We start from the raw sequence: 17,889 nt of genomic DNA, 5'->3' as shown, positions 1-17,889 counted from the left end.
TGGTAAAATCTAGAGAAGGAGTAATGGATAGAGAGCCAGACTTGGGGCCTGAGTTCATTGCCTACCTTTGACAAATACTGAGTGTCTGAATCTGGGGAAACCACAATTTCTCAGAACCCTGGGCACCTCTCTTGAGCTCGAAGCTGCAGAGACTGGCCTGCATTAGTGCATGGAATTTCCTCAGTGGGAGTTCTTTGTACCAACAAAATCAGTAAATCAGTACTTTCCTCTAATGATACTGTATGGGACAGGTCGGGTGCAAGACCCCCTTCCCAATCAAATTAACTAATCGGAGACATCATCGAGTACAAAGAGAAAGCATTTATTTAATATCTGCAGGGAGAGGCCCTGACATACAACCAGGAGCCATTCCAACTCTCTCCATGTGCTCCTGGAACCTGACCTGCTTCTGGCTTGTCCAGGGTTTAAAAGGCAAAGGACAAGAGCCTTCTCATTGGATAGACTAAAAGGACGTCACCATCCTTGACTTATAATCACCGATGCTGGCTGCTTCCCACAGGCACTTCCTGCAACTTCCTGTATCTCAGGTTCAAAGATCATCCCTCCAAAAATCCCATTCTGGGAACACGTGACAATACTGATAAATACTTCATCCAATCAGTCCCATTCAATATGAATAACTAATAATTTTAAGTTATTAAACAATTATTTATAAGCTATCATAAATGTTATAATTTAATGAAATAAATATTAGTTATTAATTCATTCTGGGTAGTGGGGAAATGGATAGAATCCTAGAGTCAGGAAATATCCATTTTCCTAATCTAGGCTCAGACACTTACTAGCTATGTAAACTTGGGCAAGTTGCTTAACCCTGCTTGCCTCAGTTTCCTCATCTGTGAAATGAGCTGCAGGAGAAAAATGGCAAACCCCTCAAATATCTCTGCCAAGAAAACCCCAAATAGAGTCATAAAGAGGCAGACACAAAAAATGACTACAATAACAATTCATTCAAAAATACTATGTATAGAGCATTTTCATAAGTATTGGAAGAGAGATAAAACTTAGTCTCTAGGCACTGACAGTTGATACTTGCAATGAACATCAGAGAATCACAGAATCTCAGAGATGAAAAGGACTTCAGAAGCCATGTTCAACCTATACATAATCACAACATACCAAACAACTGGCTGTCTAGTCTTATTTCACTGGTCTCTAAAAAAACCAGGCAAACCAGGCCACCTTTGGATTGCTCCAATTTTTTGAAAGTTTCCCTTTCTTCAAGCATAAATTTGTTTCTTTGTGATTTCTGTCTATTATTTCTATTTCTGCCCCCTGAAATCAAAAAGGACATGCCCTTTTTCTTCTACGTGGTAGTTTATCCAATACTTGAAGACAATCACTATTTAATACAAACTCCCAAATTTCTTCGCCAGGCTAAATATCCTCAGTTCTTTTTGTCAGTTTTTATAAGAGCTGATTTGAGATGTTTCATCATTCTAGTTGTCTCTCCCTGGATGTTCATCAGTTAATCAATCTTACCTGACACATGGCATCCCAGAACTAAAAAATATTTGAGATATAGTTCCCCAAAAGGCAGAATGTAAAAGAACTACTACTTCTTTGATCCAGGATCCAATATTTCTCTTAATAGTTGGATGAAAACAATTAGTTCCAGCAGCTATGAACTTAGTTGAAGCAGACTCTGTGGAGTTCTTAGAGCTTGTCTAAACAATCAAAGACACTAAGGTCATCGACTGCATTCTGGGCCATCCCCACAATAATGGGGATTTCAGGGGGCAGAAATAGAAATTACTGAGCCATCCCCAGTAATAAGATGACTAGATTTCAGTGATTCTGGAAGAAAGAATGACTCTGTGCAACTCTGTCTCACTTAAATTAAATTCATGCATCAACTAAGACATCATGGTTTTTTTGGTTGGCTTTTTTTTTTTTTTCCTGAAGCAATTTGCTGAAGCCCAGGATCACATAGCTAGAGAGTGTTAGGTATCTGAGATCAGATTTGAACTCAGATCCTCCTGACTTCAGGGCTGGTGCTCTATCCACTATACCACTTAGCTGTCCCTCATGGTTCTTTTCAAAAATGAAGCATGAACAACAAACAATAATGCAACCCAAGGTAACATTAGTCTTTTCAACTACTTCATCACACTATTGACTCATATTGAGCTTCTAGTTCATGAAAAAACAGTTGTAGTCCTCAGATATTTTTCAGATGAAGTGATTTTGAATTTTTTTTGGACCCAAATGGAATGCTTTGCATGCATCCCTTTGCATTTTCATCTTATTGAATTCAGCTCAAAGTTCTAAACTCTTAAGACTTTTTCAGATCCTGACTCTATCAGTCATTGTATAAGTATACTCAGGGATGAACTGAAGCCGATTCAAACTGGCTCCAGAGAGAACTAATTCATAAATTGACAGTCTTAATAGAACTGAGATTAATTTATCACTTTTTATTTGTTTAGACTTAATATGTATTAATAATGCAGATTAAATTTAAATGTGTGTTCTTTCTGTCTTTTTTTTGAGAGATAAACTTATTATATATTGTTGAGTACACTCCTGACTAACCTCAGCTAATTTGAGAAGCATAATTTATCTGCCTTTATCCAAATTATTGACAAAAAATATATATATTTAAATAGCAGAAGTTCAAACTCTAGTCTCTGCAGCACTCCAGCAGAGCCTATCTTCTAAGATAGCAATAAGCCAGTAATGACCATTCACTGGATTCAGCCATCCAACCAATTTTTAATCAACCTAATGATACCTGTCTATTCTATCATCTTACTCAAATCTCTCTTCATATTTCCCATAATAGCTTGAGTAACTGTCTAAGGCATTGCTGAGATATAGATAAACTGCTTCTACACCACATCATTCCACTCATCTAATAATAATTCTATCAAGATCAAGCCAGATAATCTTTTTGCTACCATTGCTACTTTTTGGATGGCTCACTAACCATTCCTTCAATCATGTTTTGCATAATGACAGGAATCAAAGTCAAATTCTCCAGTCTATAGTTTGCATACTATATATTCTCTTCCTTTTTATGAAAACTGGAACATTTGCCTTTCTCTAATTCTTAAGAATTTTTCCTATTCACCATGATATTGCAAAGTTACCAATGGTAGCTCAGTTCTCTTCATAGCTTAAGATTGTTCCTCTGGACTTGGTGACTTGAAACCAAGGAATATCTAGGTACTCTCTAGCTTTCTCTTTACTTTTCTTGATTCTTAACATTTTAGCAGTCCTGATAATACAGAATAATAATTCTTATGATGCCAAGTATTTGTATTCATCCTTTGTTTCCCTGCATTTCTTTCTTCCTCTTTTTAATGTATTTCTTAAAAATCTAAGTTGGTTGATGAATTTCCTATGTATCCACCTTGGGCTTGTAATGTAAGTACCCTTTCACTTGCTCTTCAGAATTATTTCTTTTTTATATCTTTAGAATATCATTTCCAAGACCTCCTGGCCTGGCAACCTGGGCTATGGGATCCTACTTGCCATTTCTTTTAATCCTTTGAAATATATTTCTCTAAAATCTAAGATGCTTGTTAAACTTTGCTCTCCTTCAGTATCACTGGTTCTAAAATATCACCAAGATTCCCATTGTTTCTACCCAAACAATCAGTTTTTCTTTGTTTCTGGATCAAGAATAGCATTTCCTCCCATTGATTCCCTCATATTTGGGAAGATGAAATTATTATTAAGGCAAGTCTAGAAATCATTATTTGTTCTACTTTGGCAAAGAACTTATAGCTGAATAAATAAAGTCCTTTACTGTTACTAAGACATTTAAGTCTTGTCCTACTCTTTGTGACTTCCTTTGGGTTTTGCTTGATAAAAATACTGAAGTGGTTTGCCATTTCCTTCTCCAGATCATTTAACAGATAAGGAAACTGAGGCAAAAAAGGCTAAGTGACTTGCCCAGAACCACACATAGCTTGTGTTTCAGATTTGAACTCAGAAAGATGAGTCTATCATTCTATTCACTGTGCCACCTAACTGCCCAAATGATGTCTTAGATCATGACAATTTTATGCATCACATTTGTGATCTGTTCCCCAAATTCTGCACCATTTTCTTTCTTGGTCTAAGTATCATACTCCTATGTTACAGTGACAATATTGTTTCTATTTCTGCCTCTGTTGATCTTCACCCAAGTGTGTGCCAAATGCTTCCCTCCTGGATTTCCTCCTGGGAATGTATCTTCTTTATATATGGTGGTATACTTTCCTTCCTAGCCCAATTTAGCTCACCTGTTCTCTTTAAATTAAACGTCCCTTTGTGGAGCCACTAGAAAGTCTAATCCCCACCATAGTTTACCTACAAAGTCAAATTTGCCCTTTTGTATAGGATCTTTAGTTCACTAAAGTTGTTATTCTTGCTCATGCATTTTTGTAGACATAGAAAATCATGTGTTTCTCTGAATTTCTAGATCTCTCTCCTGTTAGTCTTCTTCCTATATTTATTTAGATATATTTAAGCAGTTTTCTCCAACTTTTAATTTTCAGTTTAGATTAGCCACTTGGATTAGGTTTGTTTGCATGACTTCAAATATAAATACCTTCTTAACAGCCTTTGTTAGATATACCACATCCTGGCCAGGACTGTTTTCATTCCTATAATTTTCAGTTATGGTCTAGAAATTCAAATTCTATTCTCAAATATTCTCTATTAAACCAGTGGCTTACTTCCTATTTCTGCCACCATGTGACATATTTCATGAGGGATTTGGAATTGTTCCTACAGTCAGGGCGATAGATGTGCAAGACAGCTGGGGCAATTTGAGTAAAAGAAATCATTTAATTGTAGAAGCCAGTGGACAAGAATAGAAGCTATTCTTTACACTAGAATAGAGGAATAGCTTTGTTCCAGAATGAATTCAAGATCCAGATTTCTGAGATTCACTGAATTTAAAAGTGACTGAATAGATGGACTGATGGAAAAATATTTATTAAACAATTACTGTGTTCAATGCCAAGCATTAGAGATAAAAAGCAAATCATTTCCAGCTCTCAAAAAGTTCATATTCTAATGGAAAGTTTTAACTCCAAGTCAAATGGTAGGTCTCATAATCTGTAGAGGTAGTAGCAAAGTAGAGGGTAATGGCTCTTAAAGGTCATTTCCACATCTGTTTCTGATGCTAAATCACTTAACAGTGTCGAAGACTTTGGGGACTACAATTTTCTTTCCTAAATCTATGGGCATTAGTATCTGAAGGAGCTATTGCCAGGCTGCATCTTCCCAGGGATATTTTCTCAGGATGGTGGCTGAGGGCACTGGTCTGGAACCAGGACCAGTTGAATGGGGGAAATAGTGCTTTACTTGTCAATCTGTGGCAGTTGGGAATCAAAATCATTGAATCACTTTGCTTACCTTGCAGATAGAGACTTGGAGGCCCAAAAGACAAATATAATATTTGTCCAACATCACTCAGACCATATGTATAAAAGCCAGGTTTCAAATTCAGGTTCTCTTTCTTCCAAAGTCAATGTTTTCTCCACTATACCATTTTGCCTTATGTTTCCAGAGTTTTATTTTTGTTTTCTTCCCCATGGAGAACCTGAAAATATAGAAAAATAGTGTATCACTATGAGCTCCCGTTGGGATTAACTGATTTATGCAACTTATTGTCAGGTAATTATACTATGTCTTCAGCCTATGGCATCAGCCATCAACTTCCTATTGGTTCATACAACTATATATTTGCTGAGTACCTTCAGTCAATAAGTCAATAAGCAGTTATTAAGCACCTACTGTACATAATAAATCTAATTTGCCTCAGTTTCTTCATCTGAACAATAAGCTGGAGAAGGAAATGGCAAACCATCCAGTGTCTCTGCCAAGAAAGCTTCAAATGGAAGATATTGTAAAGAGTTGGACACAACTGAAAAACAACTGAATAATAAGAAAATAGGCTTACAGATCAATGGATTGATATAACAAAAAGAAATGCACTTCATATACATACAGTTGGAGAGAATCATTATGTTCTTCCCTATCAGTGCAGAAGATCTATTTACAGATCTGTGATCTGTAAAATGATCATAGAATGTCAGAACTGGAAGGAACATTACAGAGTCCCTAATATAATCCCTTCATTTTACAAATGAGGAAATTGAGATCCAGACACACGTAATGTCCAAGGTCATAAAGGTGGTGAGAAAATGCAGTAGAAGGCTGCTTGGCAGCTGTCCTAACTCAGCTATCAAGATGATATAAAAAATTGATCAAGCACAAACAAGAGATATTTTTAAAATGTAAGATGCACTTGGGCAAGGACGCATGATGTGAAATCAGACTCAAGAAGATTTGCAATCAATAGACAGCCTGGCGCCTCTCTCTGTCCCTCACAGTAAGACTTATCCTAGATTGTGATGATGGTCAATGTGAAGGAAGAATCTCCAAGGTCAGAGAAGCAGAGATTCAGCTCCCTGTGATTGTTTTTCTCCCCAAATACTACCTGCATTTTGGCAAATGGCAAGAAAAAAAGGGGGGACTGTTTCTATGATGTATGTCTATTTCACATTTGACCACTTTGTGTTTTTTTTTAACTTTTCCCCCTCTTCTATTTTACAACCTTGTTTTTCCACTCACCTAGTTACTATACCCATCATCATACTTTAGCAACCAAACCCAGCAGGAGTTGCAGAAGGACTTGGCCCATTATAGCAGCAAAAAGGGGATTCAAAGTTAGTTCTCCTGACTCCAGATCCAGCATCCTTCACAAGATTCAGCTGGGAGTTTGCCTAACGAAAGCCTGAGTTAGATCTTTGGTTCCCAACAAGAGACCTGAAAGCTACTTGGTACTTCAGAGCACTCATTATTATTGTTGTTGTTGTTGCTTTCAGTCATGTCCAACTCTTCCTGACTGAATGGGTATGAAGGGAATGGGTTTTCTTTGCAAGGATATTAGAATGGTTTGCCATTCCCTTCTCCAACTCTTTTTTACAATAAGGAAACTGAGACAAAAAAGGTTAAATTTTTTTTATCTTTATTCCCAATTATCATTTCAAATCCCAATTTTGTCTCAATTACCAATTACTAATACTTAGCAAAATGCTTGGCATATAACAAATATTTAATGAACATTCATTGAATAAATGAATGACCCTCTTTCTTCCATAAAGTATTATAAAACAGCTAGGTAGTGCAGTAGATAAGGCTACCAATCAATTTTAAATCTATATATACATATGTGTATATGAATATGTATAGCATTTGTATATACATATACATATAAATAGATAGATTTCTATTTTTTTACTTGCTTCTCCTATGTAAATCACCATAAGGACCATTATTTGGGATGTATTGACAAGAATTAAACTATTCACAATGTCAGAGAAAACTGTCAACACTGATAATTGGAATAGGAAAAAAAGGCAATTCATTGCTGAAATTTTGATACTAACTATAGCTATAAATTTTAATAAATTCACTTGAATTCATGCCTGTTTTTCATGTTTGGTGATAGCTATTATTTCTATTATTAAATGTGTTAATAATAGAAATATGTTACAAGTTTTTTGTGGGGGTTTTTTTTAATACTACACTAACCTGGATGCTCTCAGCCCTCACAATTTGTTATTCATATCATATGGTCATCAGCTCAAAATTTTAAAAGTTAGTGGGAATGTTTTCGTAAGGTCTTACTTCCAGGTCCTTACTGCCCATAATTAACATAATTTCTTTGGCTTAGAGCATATTTTCTATAAGACCTTTGGTAAAACATTATAATTATTGACACATGAGTTTTGATTAGTTTATCAAAATTTCTAGCTATAATCTGTTTTTTATTGAAGTCTTTTATTTACAAAGCATATGCATGGGTAATTTTTTAACACTGACCTTTGCAAAACCTTTTGTTACAAATTTTCCCCTCCTTTCCTCCACTCCCTTCCCTAGCTGGCAGGTAATCCAATACATGTTAAATATGTTAAATCCAATATATGTATACATATTTATACAGTTATCTTGCTGCACAAGAAAAATCAGATCAAAAAGGAAGAAAAAAATGAGAAAGAAAAAAATGAGAAAGAAAACAAAAATGCAAACAAACAACACAGAGAAAGTGAGAATGCTATGTTGTGTTCCACACTCAGTTCCCACGGTTCTCTCTCTGGGTGTAGCTGATTCTCTTCATCACTAAACAAGTGGAACTGGTTTGAATCCTCTCATTGTTGAAGAGAGCCATGTCCGTCAGAATTAATCGTTGTATAGTCTTGTTGTTGTCATGTATAATTGACAGGGATGAACTCTGAAACTCTCCTCTGACAGAGACCCACCCTTCAGGGCAATTAAGTGATTTCATTCTGTCGGAAATCTTGGCGGGGACTAGCTGCACCCTCTATTGAGTTGATGATTAGCCCAAGAGCACTCCCAGTACCTCGAACTTAAGTGATCTCATTCAGTTGGAGATCTGGGCCTGATATTCCTATTGAATGGCTTGAAACTCCAAGTACTCTCTTTTCTACTGAAAATCTAGGCAGGGCAAAGGGGGTGGGGGTAGCGGGGAAGGAGAGGAGCATTGACAACACTGAGGGATTCTCATTCAATTTTGAATGGAAGCTCTAGCCTCAGACTTCTATAAAGAACAATTCTGAACTCCAAATCCTGCAGAAGTCTGAAGTAGGATTATGCTTTGCCAACGAAGCTCTCTTGACAAAGCTGCCTATCAGGCTTTTTGCCCATTGTGAAGATCTTCTCTTCTCAGTGTTAACCTTTATTTCCCTAACACTACCTTTTGCCATTAAGGGGTCTGTCTTCCTAGCAAAGCTGGCTTCTCAGTGCAAATAAAAATCCCTTTTACAATTCAGACTTTTTGGGTTCATGAATTCTTTCATGTTGGACCTTCATCTCCAACCAGAGGGGATCCCCACTTCACTTCTCACACCTCTTCATTACCACTAGAACTGCATCATAATGATCTACTCGTTCTGCTCACTTTACTCAGCATCAGTTCATGTAAGTCTCTCCAAGCCTCTTTGAAATCATCCTGATGGTTGTTTCTTCCAGAACAATAATATTCTGTGACATTCATAAACCATAATTTATCCAGCCATTCTCCGATTGATGGGCATCCATTCAGGATCCAGTTTCTAGCCATTACAAAGAAGGCTGCCACAAACATTCTTGCACATGTGGGTCCCTTTCCTTCCTTTAAGATCTCTTTGGGATACAAGCCCAGTAGAAACACTGCTGGATCAAAGGGTATGCACAGTTTGATCATTTTTTAAGCAGAGTTCCAAATTTCTTTCCAGAATGGTTGGATCCATTCACAGTTCCACCAACAATGTATCAGTGTCCCAGTTTTCCCACATCTCCTCCAATATTGGTCCTTTTCGTTTCTTGCCATCTTTCTAGCTATAATCTCATGGAGAAGGGAGTGCTGGGAACATTTTGATAGGCACCAGAGATCACCAACAGTCAGAGTGATAAAGTCCTTGGTCTTTGGTAGCTAGGTGGGCATTGAGAGAAAGCCTAAATTATTATAAACAATGTGGAAGCCAAGCTATTCCCTGAGGAGCATTGATAGAATTGTAAGTGGATCTTTTGATTTTGATAAGACCTTTTGTTATCCTAAGTAGGACTTTATTGTAGTAGACCCTGATTGAATTCCTTGTTCAATTCTAAGCATTGACAAAACCTACAAATTATTATATTTTCCCCCATAAAGGAACCTACTATATTGTAAACTCACTAAACTCCTTTTTTTAGGGATTTATGACACTTTACGACATCATGGACTCATTAGAAATATGCCAAACTTTGATAGCATCTTTCTACTGGTAAACCATGGATTCCACTCGGGAACTTGGCTCTCTTCTTTCCCCTTGTTAACTGCTAAAAAATCCTTTTCTTTGATAAAGAAACAAAACAAAACAAAACAAAAAAAATATGGATTTAACCTAATGTTAGTAGCATAATAAAATCTTTGCCTTTTGATTTGGAGATGGTCTAAGCCTACACATTCTTTTGATACCATTCAACACTGACTTATAACTCCATTCTACTTTTGTTGCCCAATAGTCCCTCACCCAACATTTGATGGCAAAACCCCATCATTAGGATTCTGAGAAGAGTCCCAGAAAAAGTACCCAGGGCATCCTAAAGGCAAACTTTCTCTATTTCTCTGTGAGAGTGACCTTCAGACAAAGTTCCTGTAACCAGAATTTTAAGGCCAGCATTTTCCATAAAAGATAGAAACTGGAGAATCCCCAGGGAGAAAAACAAATCTCTGTGTTTAGCTGACTGGGCTATTGCATGAACTAACACAGTTCAGAGAAATGTACCCTTCAGCTGGCCACCAAGTGTTGTTTTTTGTAGCAAAGGAAAACCCAGAGGCAGTGAAGAAATGTGAGAAAAGAATTAGTAGTTCCAGCACAGTCTTAAAATATTCTCAGGGAGGATACTTCTTAAAAGCCTCTATTTTCCGTTCTCATCTCTCTCTCTTTCAGGCCGCTGGGCAGTCCCCACTTTAAGGATGAATAAAGAGAAACAAAAGGAGTTTTCAGAAAGATGAGGCAGGCAGCCAGAATCCTGTGTTGAGGAGGTGAGTTTCAGAGGGAAGAGCAAAAGAAAGAAGTAAGTAATGTTATCACAGAGGAAAGGTGGGAACTCAACTTTGCTTCCAATGGAATATGAAATTCCTACAGAACTTAGCATACACTTTAGCATTTAACTATATACTACCTAATTTCCACTAACCCTCTTTAATATTGCTTCATGAGCTTTGGTCTAGTCTTCTTACTTATATGGAAAATTACTTGGCTAAAATTATGTGCACTATTATTCCCCAAGTTCTGCTGTCTCTTTCCCATTTCCCCCAACCTTCACTGTCATCACCACTATCATCAAAATGCCTAGAAAATGCTAAATATAAATTGGTTCATTAAAAATATCTCAGTTGACTGATTTTTTAAAATTATTATTTAAGTGATAAAAATATGTAATTATCCATCAACAAAGATTTATTGTTTCTTGATGATGTTTCTTGATGTTGTTGTAGCACCAAATGTTGGAGTTTAATCTTGTGAAGAATGGCCATTCTCTTTGGCAAAAGGTAAGTATAATTAGGAGAAGAGGTTACAAACAAAATGAAATGATACAATCAATTAATATCAGGAATGGTAAATATTAAATAGAGTTGGAAAGCATATAGCAATCAATGATGGAAAAGACAAATTTCCTAGTGGAACTTACAGTTAGCCAGGAGAAAGGAAACACCCCCATGAATCTGAAGTGTGCCCTTAGCACATCAAGAGGCAGAGTGTCATGGCAGACAGAACCAAAAAAAGTTTAGCAAAGATGACATGGGCCATAAGCAGATTTGTAGGGAAATTTCAGACAAGTACATGACTAGTATTTCTGAAAGGATATAACTGGGCTATCTATGACCCCCACAGATGGTAGACCTCAGGGACTTGACAAAACTTGGATTTCTGACTGGATGACCTCCCCAGAGGGTGGGAACATGGATCTCTATCAGAGCCTTTTTCCTGCCTGCCCCAGGAAACAATTCCATCAATGTTCTAGTTTCTCTCTGCCAACCCCAATCAGTCATCTGACCTCATCATTTACTATGTATGCCAGGCACTAGAATGCAAAGTTAAAAGTTCCTGCTTCCAATCTGGAATTATGCCCAAAAAATTATCAAATTGTGCATACCCTTTGATCCAGCAGTGTTTCTATTGGGCTTATATCCCAAAGAAATACTAAAGAAGGGAAAGGGACCTGTATGTGCCAAAATGTTTGTAGCAGCCCTGTTTGTAGTGGCTAGAAACTGGAAAATGAATGGATGCCCATCAATTGGAGAATGGCTGGGTAAATTGTGGTATATGAATGTTATGGAATATTATTGTTCTGTAAGAAATGACCAACAGGATGAATACAGAGAGGACTGGCGAGACTTACATGAACTGATACTAAGTGAAATGAGCAGAACCAGGAGATCATTATACACTTCGACAACGATATTGTATGAGGACATATTTTGATGGAAGTGGATTTCTTTGACAAAGAGACCTGAGTTTCAATTGATAAATGACGGACAAAAGCAGCTACACCCAAAGAAAGAACATTGGGAAACGAATGTGAACTATCTGCATTTTTGTTTTTCTTCCCGGATTATTTATACCTTCTGAATCCAATTCTCCCTTCGCAACAAGAGAACTGTTCGGTTCTGCAAACATATATTGTATCTAGGATATACTGCAACATATCCAACATATAAAGGACTGCTTGCCATCTAGGGGAGGGGGTGGAGGGAGGGAGGGGGAAAAAAATCGGAACAGAAACGAGTATCAATATAATGTAATTATTAAATAAAAAATTAAAAAAAAAAAAGTTCCTGCTTCCCAGGAGCTTCTGTAACTTAGGAGAAAGTTTAAGATGGTTCCATAGTTCTGAGAGTCATCTACCATCAAATGGTGGTTGCTCCCTATAGTGGCGGTTTATAAGGTTATAGAGAGAAAGAATAGGGAGAAAAGAGAGGAAGCTCCAAAACAAAATCTTGGGATATACTTATCATTAGTGAGTATGACACAGAGAGTGAATTAACAAGGCAGAAAGACAAGAGGTGACTGCACATATGGGTAAAGACAGCAACAAGAAGACTTAGTAAATATATGAATCAGTACCTTCCTTTTCTTATAAATAGTAGCAATAATAATCATAGCTAGCATTTATATAAAATGCTATAAAGGCTTGCAAAGCACTTTATGCAAATTAATTAATTTAATCCTTATAACAATCCTACCAAGTAGATATTATTAGTGTTCTCATTTTGCAGATAGGAAAACTGAGATACAGTGAGAGGTTAAGTAACATGCCCAGGATCACATAACTTATAAGTAGCTGAAGTAGGATTTGAAGTCTGGTATTCCTGACTTTTAGGAAGGTTGATTATTTGCTAACTTAGTGATAATTTCATTCTTCAAAACATAATGAAAATAGCAAAAGGAATTGCTATTTTTGAACCCACTTCTAACAAACAATTAAGAACTTGACAAGATGAAATGGTGAATGGTGAAAAGGAAGTAGGAACACCATCATAGAGTCTGTGATAGAAATAAGGAGAAAGGTAACTATGATCTAATATTCAATTTAATTTTTTAAATTTTTAAAGAGTTCAAAGTAAGCATAGATAGGCCCTATTGGCCTACAATACCATCAGAATAGTCCATCCAATAGAAATGAGATGGTGGCAAGACAATAAACACAAAGTAGGTGTTAATATAATTAAATATGAGCATGCATGAGGAGCTCATTAACCAACCTAAAGATTTGTCTAAGAGATAAAAACAAGAGAAAGAAACTTAGGAGTAGCTGCTGAATAAGAAAAATGAGGGACAGAAAAAGCAAATTACATAACAATTATTTTTCCTCTGCTTCCTCTATCACAAGGAGACTCTTCTAAGTAAGAAAGTAGAACAAAAATGATTAGAAGAGATCTGAAATCCAGCATAAAAAACGTATAACAGAAACTAAGTGCCCTCAATGAATTCGAGTCACCAGGCCCAAGCAGACTATAGACTAGAATATCAAAAGAATTGATGAATATGATTGCTGAACCACTGTCACTGAACTCTGAAATGTTGATTAGAACAAAAAAATTTCAAAGGTAAAGATGAGCAAATGTAATCCTAATTTTCAAAGAGGGGAAGATTATTTATTCAAACTATATGTCAATGAATTTGATTTTGACTCTTGCCAAATTCTAATGTCATCAAAGAGATGATTTGTAGACATTTATAAAGGGATCTAAGTCACAGACCATGACTTTCTAGTATAATTTTCTCTTGAAAAGAAGGTTTTAGATTGTTAAATCAAGGGATGCCATGAGCAAAGCACATCTGGATTTTGTCAAAGTATGAGACAAGGCCTTATCATATCCATACAGACAATTTTTCTAGTTTTCCAGGTCTAACTTCTTAGAATGGAAAGGTGATCTGTCTTTTCCATTCATTCTTCCACATTTAGCAGCAAATGTTCTCTAATGACAATAATTATGTGTTAAACATTACCCCTATCTCACTAAAGGGGCAGGTAAGTAACACAGTGGCTAGAGTATCAGGCTTCTCAGGAAGGACTCATCTTCATGAGTTCAAATCTGGCCTCAGACACATATTAGCTACGAGATTCTGGGCAAGTCATTTAACCCTGTTTGCCTCAGTTTCCTCATCTGTAAAATGAGCTAAAGAGGGAAATGACCAACTACTCCTGAATCTTTGCCAAAAAACTACCAAAAGGGATCACAAAGAGGCAGACAGGACTCAACAACAACATCACTAAAACCTAAAAGGTTTTTTTAAACATGATTCATGATTCACATATATAGTGGTGTTTGTTATAGGTTTGACATAGAACCAGCTGTCTCTCAGAAGAAAAGTGAGCAGAAGGAATGGAATGACGCCAAGTTCCTTTTGGCAGGTACTTGTAGACTGAGGGGCATGCTCCTTTTGGCCTATGGAGTTTCTGTTTCTTCAACAGCCTTCTCCATACCAATCAATTCAAACACTACCATCCATGTGGAGGAAGATGAGAAATCTATAATGAGACTCTTTATATAGAGCAAAATCTCCATTTCTAACATGAGTCTTTATTAGTAGGTCCCTACTCTTCAGGTATGATGATTTAGGGGCATTCATTGACCAAGGTTCATGAACCAACTTTCCCCACACTTTTGATTGGTTTTTGAAGATAGTCATGTCACATTTCAAGACCTCAAATGACATATTAGACATATGTTCTTGAAGACAACAATGATGAAGCTAGATGTTATAATTGACCTAAAGATGCTATTAAGATAGTAATATTAGGAGGCAGCAATTTACTAAAGTTGTGAAGTTTTCTCAGTTTAGATGTTATTATATATCCTGAGAAGGACTTTGATAGAAATCAATTCTCTAGAGTTGGAGGTAGGAAAGGACAATATCTTTTGCAGAAATCCTGTTCAATGTTTAATACAATCTTATGAGACAAGAAGCATGTGGACTTCAAAGAAAACTTATTTTTAAAGATTCAGACCAAACAAAAGATTGGAATAAGTTTCTTCTGCTTAGTGGCGGAGTCTCTCAAAATAGAGGCTGTACTTGAAGTTTTAATAGACATAATGATGACACTGATGATTATAGTGATTAAAAACATCATTTCATGCTTAATACTTGGTTATATTCAATTCAATACTAATATGTAAGTTGTCTTCCACTAGTTTTTAAATTGTTTTGTAGAATCCTAAAATCTCAAAATTAGCATAGGTGTCAGAAATAGCTGTTTCATTCCTACCCAAAGCATACATCCCTCCTACAATGAACCTTTACAGTGACTGTTCAGCCTCTGATGGAATATCATGAGTGCCAAGGAAATCTGGCAACCAAAACTCCACATTCCATCTTGAAACAGCATGGAAACTAACTATAATCCTATTTCACTTTTCAGTAACTATAGCTGTTTGGAAATGGAGCTCAAATTACCATCCTTCATATTTAGTTTTGTCCTTAGATAAGCAGAAGAATCCTAATGCATTTTCTACTCTGAGATCCTACACTGATCTCAATTCTGAGATTCTTGAAAACAGCAGTCATGTTCTCCCTATGACTTTTCTTCTCTAGGACAGACTTCCCAGTTCTTTCAGACTTTCTTCATTTGTCATGATCTTAAGGATTTCCACTCTCCTAGCTCCCTGTTCTTGATACTCTTCCATTAATTACACTTAACCCTTTCACATTGTGGGGGTTAGGAACTAGCCACCCCTAAACTCTGGAAATTCTTTGGTCTTCTCTTCATATCAGAGAAGTCTGATTTTTTTCTTTTTTTTTTTTTAAGAGTGCTTACACCCTTAATGTAAAATTTGGGTTAAGTATTTGGCTGTAGGCTCTGCTAGCCTTCCTTTGTCATCTACAACTTCTGCAAAACTCCCTAAGAAATCCCATTTAATTTCTTATGCTGATCCATAATATATCAAAACTGCAATGGGGAATATTGCAATGTGGAATGGATAATTGTAATACTCTTCCTAAAACATGGTTCCCAGAATCATACACAATACTCTGAACAGCCTAATGACAATTCAATAAGAACAACCACTTCTCTAGTCCGAGACACCTTCAATGTTGACTAAGACTGCATTAAGCTTACTGGAACAAACCCCTTCAAATAAGCAGTTTCCTGTTCAAAATAATCATTCTGGGAGATTAATATCTTTATTACTGTTGGTTTCTTCCAACATACTGACATTCCAGGCATGATCAAAAGATTCTTGGAACTCTTCCTTTGGCTTTACTTCCAGAGCCTATAGCATGTTCTTTTCAGTGCCCTCAGTGGTGACAAATCTTTATCCTTTGAGGGTGGATTTTGCTTTATTTTAGGAACCAAATTGAAATCAAATCTGGTAAATTAAGCTGGTGCTCAAAATGAACAATGCTGATATTGGGTAGAAATGAGACATAACTATAAAGAAATAATTATTAAATTTTTCATGGAATTTGTTAATTGACTCTGAAGGCAATTTCCTGATTCAACAAGTACTTATTAACTGCCTACTATATGCCAGATACTTAATGATACAATATGGGATAGAAATACAGAACTGAGAGAAATCTTTTCCTCAAAAGGCTTACATTCTACCAGGTAAATAAAGATCGGTTATAGTTACCCATTTATGTTCATCTATGTATATATTTAGACATATACAAATATGTATACAAAGTGACTAACATCTGGAGAAATCAGAAAAGATCTCTTAAAGAAAGTGATTCTAGAGCTGAGCTTTTAAGGGAGTGAAGAATTCCAAGGGCAGAAGTGAGAAACCAAAGCATGACAAAAAAGACAAGTACAATCTATAGGATAGTCACAGAGTGTCTTGAATGGGATATTCAGGAAAAAGCAAATATATTAATTTGTCTGGAAGGAAGGAATTAAAGAAATAAAATATTAGTGTGTGCCTACTCTATGCCAGGCAGTGTAAAATGCTTTACAAATATCATTTCATTTGATCCTCACAACAACCCTGTGAGGTAGATACTATTATGATCCCCATTTTATAGTTGAGAAGCTGAGGCAATCAGAAGTAGTTGAGTTGAAAATCCTGACTTCATGCCTAGTGCCCTATTTTATCACTGTCCTGTCCCAGAGTATATGAGAAGGAATAATGTTTGATCAGTTTAGAAAGACTGTGAACAGCTTTAGATGTCAATTGAAGGGGCTTATATTTTATTCTAGAAGTAGTAGGGAACCATTGGAGCTTCTTGAGCAGGGGTATGCTATGGTCACATCTCTGATTTAAGAATATCAATTTAGTAGCTATGTAAAGAATGAAAAGGAGGTAAGCTGAAGGCAGGGAGACCAATTAGAAAGCAATTGAAATTGTAATGAGAGCCTGAATTAGAGTGGCAATAAAGTGAGTGGACAAAAGGTAATGAATATGAATGATATTGGTGAATTAGAATCAATGGGAATTGGCAAATGGATTAGGTATTAGGAGTAAAAGAGTTCAGAATCAAGGATGACAGATTTTGGTAACTGGATAATGTGAAAATTGGAATAGTAATACTTTAGGGGAAAACATCTTGGGAGGAGGAGTAAATTTTGGAGGAAAGAATAAGTAAGTTCTCACTAAGTTTTGCAAAGTCACCTTCCAATAATTCACAAAGAGATAAATATTACTAGAACTTCGGTGTGAATAGAAATGCATTTCTGTAGTGTTCTCTTCTTTTCAAAAATATGATGGTTCTCTGGGAGCAGGTTTTTCCGGGGGGGGCTTCTGGAGGCAACCTTAGTTTCAGTTCAAATCAATAATCACCTCAAATGCAGCCAGTTTATTAAAAGTACAGTTCCTTTATTGTCTCTTCCAAAATAGCCCCATAAGCTTTCCTTGGTTCCGACAGCTCT

This window comes from Antechinus flavipes, chromosome 3 (assembly GCF_016432865.1).
Source record: "Antechinus flavipes isolate AdamAnt ecotype Samford, QLD, Australia chromosome 3, AdamAnt_v2, whole genome shotgun sequence".
Lineage (NCBI taxonomy): Eukaryota > Metazoa > Chordata > Mammalia > Dasyuromorphia > Dasyuridae > Antechinus > Antechinus flavipes.
This window is presented reverse-complemented; position numbering follows the sequence as displayed.